Source organism: Paramormyrops kingsleyae, unplaced genomic scaffold (assembly GCF_048594095.1).
Source record: "Paramormyrops kingsleyae isolate MSU_618 unplaced genomic scaffold, PKINGS_0.4 ups238, whole genome shotgun sequence".
Lineage (NCBI taxonomy): Eukaryota > Metazoa > Chordata > Actinopteri > Osteoglossiformes > Mormyridae > Paramormyrops > Paramormyrops kingsleyae.
In genome coordinates, this window is record NW_027326176.1 from 9,113 (window position 1) to 23,553 (window position 14,441).

The 14,441-nt window shown below is 46.4% G+C and overlaps 1 long non-coding RNA gene across 1 annotated transcript; it reads right to left on the reverse strand.

The window, feature by feature from the left end:
• Positions 1–773: 773 nt before the first annotated feature.
• LOC140587440 (uncharacterized) lies at positions 774–13,757 on the reverse strand. The gene is made up of 2 exons (XR_011989136.1): positions 13,438–13,757; positions 774–967 (listed from the first exon to the last, which is right to left on the reverse strand). It is a non-coding gene; the product is annotated as an uncharacterized lncRNA (long non-coding RNA).
• Between the last annotated feature and the right edge of the window lie 684 nt (positions 13,758–14,441).

Genomic DNA, 14,441 nt, shown 5'->3' on the forward strand with positions numbered 1-14,441 from the left:
CCTGCTATGCCAACCAGTCAGTCAGAATTGAGAAAGCACTCTGGATGGAGTGCAACACTTCTTCTATGAAAAACAAAGTCCAGTTGCTATTGCATAACCCTTTTTTAGGATAACCATGACCTGGATAACTGAGAATCTCCACAGACATCTGTCATAAATTAAGTTTTTTTTGGGGTGCATTTTGCACCCCCGAAGAAAGTATGCCAGCGATAATTGACGTCAACACTTTTTCTATCATTTTCTGCATGACGGTATGTAAAACTGGTGCACTTACAATGTCCTAGAGGATAACTGCTGTAATTTTAATAACAACATGGTAGTAGCCATAGAAATGGGCAGGGGGTGCAGAACGCACCCCAAGGAACCATTGAGGGTTAAAGCGCAGTGGAACTCACCACTGGATCGCAGTAACGGGCTGTTGTCGCTCCATAGGGCGGTTGCCCACTCGCGTGCTCTTCCAGTCAGCAGCGAGATGGTAAAACGCACCTCTGCTCCAGATGTGGTGAACATCTCTGGGTGCTCCTCCACATAGAAGCCCACCTGTATCAAGAATCCCCGGCACTGGTCGGAGTTCCCATCGTATCGCTCCGGAAGGGCAATAGGCAGCGGAGCGCTGGGGCGAGAGGGAGAAGCCGGAAGAGGAATCTGCGCCGCCTGAGAGGAGAGAATCCGTTTCACTGCGGAGACCCGCGTCTCCAGGTTCCCCGCTGGATCCATCCGTAGGCGAAGTATTCTGTCACACCGGGTAAATAAGGGAGACACGGATCCAGAAGTACAGGGAAACAGAGCTTTAATCAGGCTAACAAGTCCAGAGACGGCGAGCGGAAATCGTGGTCGTAAAACAGGAGCAGGGGTCGAAAGCCGGGGAGTCAGTCCAACAGGCACACACAGGACGGGGGAACAGGCGGGCTGGACAACAGGGGAAGCCGGGCTCAGCAGGACAGGCGGGTCAAGGACGGGAGCTGAACTGAGGAGGCAAGGAATGAGAGGTAAGGATTGTACAACAGGCAGACAGGCAAGGGATGGGATTAAAGGGAGACAGAGGACAGAATAACGCTCAGTAAGGCTGTACATAGCGCAATACTTCACGGTTTGTTTGTGTGAGGTACTCTCCTTATATTGAGGAGGTAATCAGTCCCTGATGCCCCACACCTGTCTGATCCGCCCCTGTGGGCGTGACAGACGTGGGCGTGACAGACGTGGGCGTGACAGTCACTCCATCCATCATCTGCCGCTTGTCCGGGGTTCGGGTCGCGGGGGTAGCAGCTTCAGTAGAGGCACCCAGACCTCCCTCTCCCCAGCTAACCCCACCAGCTCCTCGGGGGGGACACCGAGGCGTTCCCAGGCCAGCCGAGAGATATAATCCCTCCAGCGAGTCCTGGGCCTGCCTCGGGGCCTCCTCCCTGTAGGACAGGCACGGAAAACCTCTCCGGGTAGCCGCCCAGGAGGCATCCGCACCAGATGTCCAAACCACCTCAACTGGCTCCTTTCAACGTGAAGAAGCAGCGGTTCTACTCCGAGGCCCTCCCGGATATCCGAACTTCTCACCCTATCCCTAAGGGACAGCCCAGACACCCTGCGGAGAAACCTCATTTCGGCCGCTTGTATTCGCGATCTTGTTCTTTCGGTTATTACCCATAGCTCATGACCATAGGTGAGGGTAGGGACAAAGATGGACCAATAGATCGAGAGCTTGGCTTTTTGGCTCAGTTCTTTCTTAGCCACGACGGACCGGTTAAGCGCCTGCAGAACTGCAGACGCCGCTCCGATCCGTCTATCCAGCTCCCGATCTCGCCTACCCTCACTCGTGAACAAGACCCCGAGATACTTAAACTCCTCCACTTGAGGCAGTACGTCTTCCCCAACCCGAAGAGGGCAAACCACCCGTTTCCGGCTGAGAACCATGGTCTCGGACTTGGAGGTGCTAATCCTCATCCCTGCCGCTTCGCACTCGGCTGCGAATCGCCCCAGTGCCTGCTGGAGATCCCCAGCAGATGAAGCCAACAGGACGACATCGTCTGCAAAAAGCAGCGAGGCAATCCTGAGGTCACCAAACTGGACACCCTCGACGCCTTGGCTGCGCCTAGAAATCCTGTCCATAAATATGATAAACAGGACCGATGACAAAGGGCAGCCCTGGCGGAGCCCAACACGCACCTGGAACACGTCCGACTTATTGCCGGCAATGCGGATCAAGCTTCTGCTCCGTTCGTACAGGGACCGGATCGCCCACAACAGTGGACCCCGGACCCCATACTCTCGAAGCACCCCCCACAGAGCACCTCGGGGAACCCGGTTGTAAGCCTTTTCCAAATCCACAAAACACATGTAGACTGGATAGGCAAACTCCCAGGCCCCCTCCAGTACCCCTGCAAGGGTATAAAGCTGGTCCAGTGTTCCACGACCAGGACGAAAACCGCATTGTTCCTCCTGAATCCGAGATTCGACTATCGATCTCACCCTCCTCTCCAGTACCCTGGCATAGACCTTCCCAGGGAGGCTGAGAAGTGTGATCCCCCTGTAGTTGGAACACACCCTCCGGTCCCCTTTCATAAATAAGGGGACCACCACCCCGGTCTGCCAATCCAGCGGCACTGTCCCTGACCTCCACGCACTGTTGAGAAGGCGTGTCAGCCACGACAGCCCCACAACATCTAGAGCCTTCAGGTACTCCGGGCGGATCTCGTCCACCCCCGGGGCCCGGCCACCACAGAGTTGTTTAACCGCCGCGGCCACCTCAGCCTCAGTGATGGGCAAGCCCCCCCCCAGCACCCTTGGGCTCTGTGCCCTCAGATGTCTCAAAGGCAGTATGTGTAGATGTATCTGAGGCAGGGTTGAGGAGGTCATCAAAGTATTCCTTCCACCTCCGGATGATGTCCCCAGGTGAGGTCAACAGCCCCCCCCCCCCCCCACTATAATTAGTAGGAACCAGGAGCTGCTTCCCCCTCCTGATACTCTGTATGGTTTGCCAGAACCTTTTTGAGGCCAACCGAAAGTCACTTTCCATGGCCTCACCGAACTCCTCCCACGCCCGGGTTTTTGCTTCTGCGACCGCCCGAGCCGCGTTCCGCCTGGCCCGCCGGTACCCGTCAGCTGCCTCCGGAGACCCCCGGGCTAATAATTCCCCGTAAGCTAGGGTGACCAGATAATCCATGTCAGGGAGGACACTTTGAGCTACTTCGGGTTTTACAAACTACTTTCAAATTGAAAGGCTCCTGTGCTCGGCTAAATAGTTCAGCTCTTCTTGTGCTTTGACTGGTTTGTTTCCTTGACTGAAAGACTCATCCAGCTGTTTCACATTAGCATTAGTGACACATGCATGATTATAGGAGACTGACCAATCAGCACACAGCAAGAACTCAGTGCTCAAGTGAAATCCAGGTCCTTTTAATTGAAATGGTAATTTACAATTCCTGTCCTAGCTCAGAGTGTCCTCCCTGACATGGATTATCTGGTCACCCTACCGTAAGCCTCCTTCTTCAGCTTCACGGCCCCCCTCACCTCTGGTGTCCACTTTCGGCTACGGGGGTTACCGCCACGACAGGCACCGACCACCCAGCAGCCACAGCTCCGTACAGCCGCTTCCACAATGGAGGTCCGGAACAGTGTCCATTCGGACTCAATGTCCCCTACCTCCCCCGGCATGCAGTCGGAATTCTGCTGGAGGCATGAGTTAAAGCTCCAGCAAACAGGAGCCTCTGCCAGACGTTCCCAGCAGACCCTCACTATGCGCTTGGGCCTACCAGGTCTGACCGGCTTCCTCCCCCGCCACCTGAGCCAACTCATCACCAGGTGGTGATCAGTTGACAGCTCTGCCCCTCTCTTTACCCGAGTGTCCAAGACGGAGGGCCGCAGATCAGTTGATACGATTATAAAATCGATTATCGACCTGTAGCCCCAGGCATGTTCGTACCATGTCCACTTATGGACACCCTTATGCTCGAACATGGTGTTCGTTATGGACAAACCATGCATTGCACAGAAGTCCAATAACAGAACACCACTCGGATTCAGATCAGGGAGGCCGTTCCTCCCAATCACCCCCTTCCAGGTCACACTGTCATTGCCCACGTGAGCGTTGAAGTCCCCCAGCAAAACGATGGAATTCCCCTGCGGCACGCCAAATAGCATACCGCTAAGGGAATCCAAGAAGGCCGGGTACTCCGAACTGACATTCGGCACATAAGCGCAGATGACAGTCAGAGACCTATCCCCGACCCGAAGGCGCAGGGAAACAGCCCTCTCGTTCACCGGGGTAAACTCCGGTGTTAATGCACCGAGCTGTGGGGCCACCAATAGCCCTAACCCAACCCGGCGTCGCTCACCCGCCGCAACTCCAGAGTAAAAGAGCGTCCAGCCCCTCTCCAGGAGATTGGTTCCAGAACCCAAGCTATGCGTTGAGGTGAGCCCGACTATATCTAGTCGATACCTCTCAACCTCACGCACAAGCTCAGGCTCCTTCCTCACCAGAGAGGTGACATTCCATGTCCCGAAAGCCAGTTTTGTCAGCCGGGGATCGGACCGCCAGGGCCTCCCTTGGCCGCCACCCGATCCACAATACACCGAACCCCTGACATTCCCCTTGCGGGTGGTGGGCCCACCTGGGGACAGTCCCGCGTGCCTCTTTCGGGCTGTGCCCGGCCGGGCCCCACGGGCCAAGGCCCGGCCACCAGGCGCTCGCCAACGGGCCCCTCCCCCAGGCCTGGCTCCAGGGTGGGGCCCCGGTGACCCTAGTCCGGGCGAGGGAAACGGGACTTTGATTTTTAACTTTTTCATGGGGTTCTTTCGGATTGCTCTTTGTCTGGCCCCTCCCCTGGGACCTTTTTGCCTTGGGAGACCCTACCAGGGGCTATTGCCCCTGACAACCTAGCCCCCAGGTTCACAGAGGCACGCAAACCCCTCCACCACGATAAGGTGGCAATCCAAGGAGGAGGTGACAGTCACTGAATAAATTAAATAAAGAAAACACAGTAACAGTTGTGTGCGTGTAACTATCAGTATCCAATGTTCCCTTAGGCTGTCTATGCAGCCCTCCAGTCTGATGAACGGAAGTCAAGTCGGATGTATCTCTGGAAGCATCCCCAGGTTCATGGAGGCACGCAAACCCCTCCACCATGATAAGGTGGCAATCCAAGGAGGAGCACTGCATTGCATATACGTCCGGAGTAATTTATAATCTTTTGTGTGCTCATAACTGCGCAATGTTTTTCGCACGTAGCGATGTCAGTGTGTAGCCTATACTTGCAAAGTGCATTGTGCCATCTCATAACAGATGGACATAGTAATCAGTAGTCTTTTTTGTGCTCATAACTACGCAATGTTTCACATGTAACGTACGAAGTTTCCCTGAAAGGTGCACTGTGCCATTTTTTAACAGGCTGAATGTGTGTTTTAGCACATACCTCTATTGTATTTTGTAAGATACTTGGACTTCATACGGTCTTTACACATTTTAAGTTGCAAGTTCCATTTTTTTTCTTCATTACTTATAAAAATGCTTTGTCTGTCGGCACATTTATAATGCATATATCGCGCTAATATCATGCCAGGGTAATTTTAACGACATAAATTAATTAATTTGTCTTTTAGCCCTGATCGAACTTTAAAACTGAAAAAGAGATTAACACCGATTGTTACAGTCAGTAAGCAAATGCATTTATTTATTCTTTCAAATACTTTCGGGAAACTGAAATCGCAATTGCTGAATCAAGAGAAATGGGGATTAAATTGCATTTCAAATTACGATTATACTACACATTTATTTTACGATTCCTCAGACCACACTGTTAGAAAGACATTTCTGAGCAGATCCGAGGTTGAAACCGTGAAACTCGCTTTCATTTGCAAAACAATAGGTGTTGATTGGCGCTAATGAGGGGGGTGGGCAGTTTGTGTGGGGAGTGAGGGGGGCTCCACCAGAAGTGCGTCCGAGATTTTTCGTAGGCTTTAGGGATTCTAGTGTTAAAGGTATAAAAAACTTTAGCTGTATTTGTTAAATTGGTATAAAAATTCAGCCTTAACTACAGAACATAAGAACATAAGAAATTTACAAACGAGAGGAGGCCATTCGGCCCATCAAGCTCGTTTGGGGAGAACTTAACTAATAGCTCAGAGTTGTTAAAATCTTATCTAGCTCTGATTTAAAGGAACCCAGGGTTTTAGCTTCCACTACACTAGCAGGAAGACTATTCCATACTCTAACTACACGCTGTGTAAAGAAGTGCTTCCTCAAATTTGTTTTAAAATGTTCTCCCGCTAATTTCCACTTATGGCCACGAGTTCTAGTATTTAGACTAATATTGAAATAGTCATTTGGCTGAACAGCATCCAGACCCGTTAGAATCTTATAGACCTGAATCATATCCCCCCTTAGTCTCCTTTGCTCAAGGCTAAACAGATTCAGTTCCGCTAACCTCTCCTCATAAGACATTCCTCTAAGACCAGGAATCATTCTCGTAGCTCTTCGTTGCACCTTTTCCAAGGCAGCAATGTCCTTCTTGAGGTATGGTGACCAAACCTGCACACAGTATTCTAGGTGGGGTCTTACCAAGGAATTATATAAGTGTAACATCACCTCCCTTGACTTAAACTCCACACATCTAGAGATATAACCCAACATTCTGTTCGCCTTTTTTATTGCTTCCCCACACTGGCGAGAGGGGGACATGGAAGCATCAACATACATACCGAGATATTTCTCGTAATCAGCTACCTTTATTTCAGTGGAACCCATAAAATATCTGTACTTTATATTTCTGCTCCCTGCATGGATTACCTTGCATTTATCTGTGTTAAATTTCATCTGCCATGTATCAGCCCATTCGCTAATTAAATCCAGATCCCGTTGAAGCCTCTCTGCTGCTAGATTAGTATCTGCTACCCCGCCCACCTTGGTGTCGTCTGCATATTTAACCAGTTTACTGTATGTATTTGTGTCAATATCATTAATGTAAATTAGGAACAATAGAGGTCCTAAAATTTAAACAACCAGAAATAATGTTGTGACTATTAAACAAGTTGTTTTCAAGAGGTGATGCTGTTAAATAATGTTAATGGTCATTATCCACACTTGACTGAATTGTTCTGTTTAGTTATTACATTAGTTTAGTATATTTGTAGTAAAAGTATGATTTTTGTAACCTTTTTTTGTATCTCTTTTAGGAAGTAATGCCATTAAGGGCATTGATGTTTCAAAGAAGAAGAAAGCATGGTCCAAAGCAGAGGTTGCTGCTGTGATGAAGCATTTTAAAATCATGTAACAAGAGGAAAGCTGGCGACTAAAAACGAATGCCTCCAGTGTAGACTGGCTGAGCATCCAGTTTTAGATGGTAGAACAATTCAAAATATTAGAGACTTAGAGAGGAACAGGGGTATAACGTTTAAAAGGCAATCAGAGAAAAATCTATAGATTATATTGGGGCTTTATGCTAACAACAATCAATATAGTGTGTAATTTGGCATCCTATCAGCAATTTTACTGTACTGTAAGCAAGGGCGTAGATTTAGGGTGGACGGAGGGGATGTGTCCCCACCAATATTCTCCGACCATTGAAATGTCCCCACCAATAATTTAATCCACTTAAAAAAAAAAAAAAAAAAACAATCGTGCTGTCAACATTAACCTAGACACGCAGAAAGGGATAAATCACGTTCTCTCCTTGAGTCCTCCCGCCTCCAAAACACATATGAACATTTTGATTGGCTGTGCATTTCCCAGCTATCATGTGAGAGGCTGTGGCTGCGTTCAGATACAAGCAGCGCCAAATGCAGTGGATTTTTTTCCTCGTGCAAGAAGGTGTGTTGGGTGACACATGTGAGGATGGCGGCAGCAAAAAAAAAGAAGCTGGACATAAGGAGCTTTTTTTCAAAGAAAAGTGTAAGTCTCTTCAAGTTCGCTAGTGAATCCATCAAAGTCCATCAAAGTAACGACAACAGTTAACGCTAATGCTAGTGGGTTTTTTTTTACCGCTTTGACGCACATTCATTATAGCAGGGCAGGCTATAGTCTGTGAATACGGACTTAAAACTAACAGCAGATTAAACAGCTAAATGTAAAAGTATAAATATGATCCATGTCAGTTCTCCTAATCTAATGACGACTATTTGTCAGAAATCAGTCTTGTGAAAGAAATTGATACAGTATGCTACATACTAATATTGCCATGGCTAGAATTTTATTGACAGTTCACCAATAGACAATCCACTTCGCACAAATAGTTTTTAAAATGCATTCACTGACTTGGCAAACATTAATGATTTGATTCGAGATTTGCACACTAAGACTCAGAAAAAGTGAAATAAAATGATTGCTGTTTAAATGGCATGTGTTTATCCTGTTTTGTCAGGTGACAGAACCTAAACAACTGTGCTGTGTATCAGACAGTGATGGAGAGAAGGGGTCACAGGTGATGTTGAACGATGACTTGATATTATTATACCTAGTTGTCCTGAGATTTAACATTGTTACCAATAATAGGCTGAGGCATTCTCTGTCAATGCTCATAAGGAATCCCTCAATGTTTTTTTATTAGGGGACAGAAGCAGATCAGCCATGTTGTAGTTCAGGTGAAGAGGCAAGGTCACAGGAGGTGAATCTGAATGTTGATTATATATAACATATAATATGTGTGTGTGTATTATACATGTTGATTATACTAATATTTAACATTATGAGGAGTGATAGGCTGAGGATGTAAGTGATTCATTAGTGTTTTTGGCAAAAGTTTTGAACTGACATGTCTCACTTTTTTGTCACGCTATTTCATCAGGTGGCAATCCTGTCAGGTACCAGTCGAAGCATTGCTAGTATTAATGTAAAGTGATTTTGCATTTTGCAGCATATTAAAAAAACATGCATTCCGTGGACGGAGTTGGGGTGGCGGGGTTGGTGGGTGGGGCAGGGGATGGGTGTGGGGGCGGGGGGAGGGGTGGAGTCATAGGTCCCCACCAATGTCCAGAGCAAATCTACGCCCTTGACTGTAAGCATAATATAACATTTTAGTGATGTCTCCATCACTAGGCCTAACATTTTTGGGGGGATTAGTGATCTTTTGGGTACTGCCATGGTCATTAAGAGCTTTTTAGCAAAAGTTGATGTACTCCTTTTTTAGTTTACTACATGCACAATGGGTCACTTCATGTAACTTAACCCTTTATAGGGCACTAATTGAAATACTTGGAAATTCAAATTTTGAGCCCTAGAGTGTTGTTGGAGGATATTACTTTACTTCTGTGATAGCAGCGAAGCAGACAGGACACAGACCCCAATATGCAAGAGACCAGGAGTTTATTACTGGATCCGTAACAACCAAAGCCAAAACGAGAGACAAGAGCCGATGTCGGCGACCGTTCCAGAAGGTCGGTAGCCGGGTAGGATCAGTCCTTGGGAAAGACGCCAGACAGGAGGGCAGGACAAGCGGGTGAGGTTGTTGGGGCAGGCAGGATAGGCGAGGAAGGCAGGGCAGGCAGGACAGGTAGGGCACAAATGGACCTTGCAGACCCTGTAGGCCGCGTTGGACCTTGAGATGTTCTCCTTCCAGCCTCAGTACTTGCAGGTCTGGCAGTTGGTGTAGACAGGGGTATGGAACAGGGATAGGTCAAACTGTACCAGGGGTAGAATTACTTTGTTCGGGGGGCACAGCAATGTTTGCTTTTTATCCCCTCAAATATAGGAGGGCACTAAGGCATTTTCCCGTAGGTTCGGAGGGCACCAAGGCAACCAAGAATTACTGGCCAGGGCACAGAGGCAAAAAGGTATATAGCCGGACGCATGAAATATTTAGCATTCTGACATTTTCAAGGGCAATAAATGCATTAGCACCCTGTGAAATAGTGTTAGACTAGCTATTGAAAAAAAGATGCTGTTGCCTTCATTCACCTACTCAGTAATGACGAAATGTTTTATGAAAAAAAACAGAACCAGCTATTGTCAGTGATAAAAACTTTAATTTAATGAACATTATTTTTACTGAGACATTGACACTAACATGACTAACAGAACTTCAAAATAATGCATGAGTGACCATATTCAAGCCAACTAACTAACACTCGCCAACTGTCCCGAGCCACTCAAACACTGTCGCGAGCCACTCGCTAACTGTCCCGCCCAATGCCGCGAGCCACTACGAACTGTCCCGCCCAGTGCCGTGAGCCACTACGAACTGTCCCGCAACACTTCCGCGAGCCACTACGAACTGTCCCGTGACAGCAGCTGCAGGACAGTACAGTTTACTGTATGCTCTAACTCCTTCTCCGTTTTCACTTCAATTCAATGCACATCTGGTATCAATTATTTCAATCTTCTATGAATTATTACAGTCTATTATAAATTATTACAACGTCAAGTAATGACAGATAATTTCCATAACAATAGATGCGGTATGATTGGGAAAGACATGCATAACCAGCGAAATTACCTAAAAAATTTGGTTATTTTCAGGGTCTTAGAAGCAGCGGCCGTCATTTCAGCCTGCTTTCTTTTTTTCACCCGATCTTTGGTAGGCATTTTAATTGGAACTTTGTGGCCTTATAACAGGTCCTAAACATGTATTTGTCGATGTAAATTGATGATTGTTCACGTGCCAAAAATACCACCAATACAGCCTCACTTTCAAAAGAACTTCTAAACCTTCTCACCCTCCCTATTCTATGAACATGTTGCTATTAGTTTCGGAGGGAGGTAAGCATCGGCTAGAATAGCCGCTCTGAATAATTTAACCATGGAGGCGTGGCTAACGTAAAATTATGGGATGCGCTTATCAACCCAGATATCATGGACATGGCGACAGAGAAGTAAAAAACGGAAGAACTTGTTCTTGATTTCATAAGTTTATTGACTTTATTATGATCTAAACATACACAATAGGGCACAAAGGCATCTGAGGAAGAGGGCACTGCAAGTTATTCAGGGCAGCACGGCAAATTGCTAAGGCACGGCGGCTTTTGCCGTCGATAAATTCGATCCCTGCTGTACAGAGCCATCTGGGGCTTGCCTGTAGTGTTCCTAGGCAGGCTTGGGGATATCAGCAGAGGTGCTGAGGCTGCCTGGAAATGCTGAGCTTCTTCAGGTGAGAGATGTGATTGCTTTCTGGCTGCTGGCACCCCTGAACACTTTGATCTTGAAGTTCTTTAGTGACAGGCAATCCACAGCAAGAGCTTTGCAGTCCCATCTGTCACTGCAGTACTGGTAGACCAGGGGTGTGGAACCTGATCCATGGAGACCCATTGTGCATGTAGGTTTTTGGGATGACCACTCAATCAGCCAGTAATAAAGCAGTGGTTCCCAACCCCAGTCCTGGGGGCCCACTGTTATTGGCTGATTGAGGGGGTAATCCCAAAAACCTGACCCATACTGGCTCTCCATGGTCAGGTTCCCCACCCCAGTGGTATGGCTCCACCCCCATGTCTTTTGACAGCAGAATGATGATCTTGTTGTCCTTCCTTCTGAGGGCCAGGATTCCATCATCACTGGTGACATATTGAGTAAGATTGTATTATAACGTAGTACATTATTTGTGTAAAAATAATATTTAAATAAAATCCCTAACTATGGCTTACTAGACACATCAGGCATATGTCTAAAAATGGATTTACGTACTACTTAGGTGTACGGGGGGGGGGGATCAAATATGGTCACACTATTTTTCATGCCAAAAATTCACTGATTTCTAGAAATCCTATGCAAATAACACCTATATCAATATTTAGCTCAACTACTCAACCATATAATGTGAGTATCATCGACTTACCATTGTTAGTTTCAATGTTGTTCGATGACTGTTGATGTGGGAGTAGGTAGGGGGCGCACAACCCTTCTTCTAGTTTGAAATGCTCCGGGCCACTGCTGATTGATCAGATGTCATGACATCACTATCTGTGACGTTGACTGATGTTCGCTGATTGCCTGGGAGAAATGTAGTTCCACGACCTCAGGGAGAGGCATGGGGAGGCCATTTTGGATGTCCGTTGAAGTCCCAAAATACGGTTCTTCGCCCAATAAGAAATATAGCCTTATTTAGTAAGAGAGTGTACATTTCTGTAGTAATTAAAATGCCAGTCCTCGTAATGCTGTATCCTATCAGGTTAGTATGTGTGCATATTAAGTTCCATTTAAATGGCCCTTTAAAGTCCTACTAGTGATTGTTTTGACCTTATAAGCCGTGTATATGTCACCAAGAGAAAAGGGCTTGCAAACCACCATAACTTCAGGATGATGTGTATAGGTCTGTGTAGGGTGTATAGCAAATCTAAAGTGAGCTTTCTGTAGCCCTGATTTTTTGAAGCAGTTCTATCTATGTGACATAGCTCTAGGAGCTGAGGAAAGGGTACAGTAGTCCCCATAAACCACAATGGGGCAGGTTTGAGAAAAATGTCCTTCTAAACCACATAAACCCGTATGTGTGTGTGTGCTTGTGCACATGAGCATGAACAAACATTTACTGAAAAAACGTATTTATTAAAATAACTAAGGCTTTATTCTGTCAAAATTAAAAAGAAAAATAACGCCAGAGGGTAAACGGGTTATAGTCAATCTGTAGTCTCGCTGCATAGTGGATGACTGCTAGCACTGTTGAATGTGGCCTATGTTTCATTAACTATCAAGCAGGCTGCATCTCAGTTACCATTGTCAACTTAACATGCTACTCCAGCACGCATCTCAAATCAAGCTTGTAGATGATATAAGCTGGGGCCGTGGGGTCACCTTGTAGGATGTCTGAGATTTACTGAAAAATGTCTTCATTAAAATAAGTAAGGCATTATTCTTTAAAGTTTTTAATGTGTATTTGATGCGTGATGCTAAATGCAGCTTACTAGTTCCTATAAAATGTAATTAAATAACCATGTCCACCTTCTTTAAAATGACAAAAATACACTCACCTAAAGGATTATTAGGAACACCTGTTCAATTTCTCATTAATGCAATTATCTAATCAACCAATCACATGGCAGTTGCTTCAATGCATTTAGGGGTGTGGTCCTGGTCAAGACAATCTCCTGAACTCCAAACTGAATGTCAGAATGGGAAAGAAAGGTGATTTAAGCAATTTTGAGCGTGGCATGGTTGTTGGTGCCAGACGGGCCGGTCTGAGTATTTCACAATCTGCTCAGTTACTGGGATTTTCACGCACAACCATTTCTAGGGTTTACAAAGAATGGTGTGCAAAGGGAAAAACATCCAGTATGCGGCAGTCCTGTGGGCGAAAATGCCTTGTTGATGCTAGAGGTCAGAGGAGAATGGGCCGACTGATTCAAGCTGATAGAAGAGCAACTTTGACTGAAATAACCACTCGTTACAACCGAGATATGCAGCAAAGCATTTGTGAAGCCACAACACACACAACCTTGAGGCGGATGGGCTACAACAGCAGAAGACCCCACTGGGTACCACTCATCTCCACTACAAATAGGAAAAAGAGGCTACAATTTGCACGAGCTCACCAAAATTGGACAGTTGAAGACTGGAAAAATGTTGCCTGGTCTGATGAGTCTCGATTTCTGTTGAGACATTCAAATGGTAGAGTCAGAATTTGGCGTAAACAGAATGAGAACATGGATCCATCATGCCTTGTTACCACTGTGCAGGCTGGTGGTGGTGGTGTAATGGTGTGGGGGATGTTTTCTTGGCACACTTTAGGCCCCTTAGTGCCAATTGGGCATCGTTTAAATGCCACGGCCTACCTGAGCATTGTTTCTGACCATGTCCATCCCTTTATGACCACCATGTACCCATCCTCTGATGGCTACTTCCAGCAGGATAATGCACCATGTCACAAAGCTCGAATCATTTCAAATTGGTTTCTTGAACATGACAATGAGTTCACTGTACTACAATAGCCCCCACAGTCACCAGATCTCAACCCAATAGTGCATCTTTGGGATGTGGTGGAACGGGAGCTTCGTGCCCTGGATGTGCATCCCACAAATCTCCATCAACTGCAAGATGCTATCCTATCAATATGGGCCAACATTTCTAAAGAATGCTTTCAGCACCTTGTTGAATCAATGCCACGTAGAATTAAGGCAGCTCTGAAGGCGAAAGGGGGTCAAACACCGTATTAGTATGGTGTTCCTAATAATCCTTTAGGTGAGTGTATATCCTAAATTCTTACACACTTGCCTGATTCCGCAGTTCCTGCATCCCCCTACCCTTCCATGGCTTGTAAGATAAGAAAGCCCCCCTTCTGTCTGCCTGGTCGATCATTTCTAGCCGCTATTTAGGTGCTTCCTCAAATCTTGTTGCATAAATGACTTATATCACACTCATACTAATTTAAAATTATGCTATAACAAAACGATCCTTATGCATTTTAAGAAAAACATAAACTATATATGTCTGGTGTTTTTTGATTCAGTTTTATGATCAACCTCTAATGGCCACTTCATTAAATTTCTTAGCAAAATACCGAAATAACACTTACTGCTAAACTGTTTTATTCCTTGTT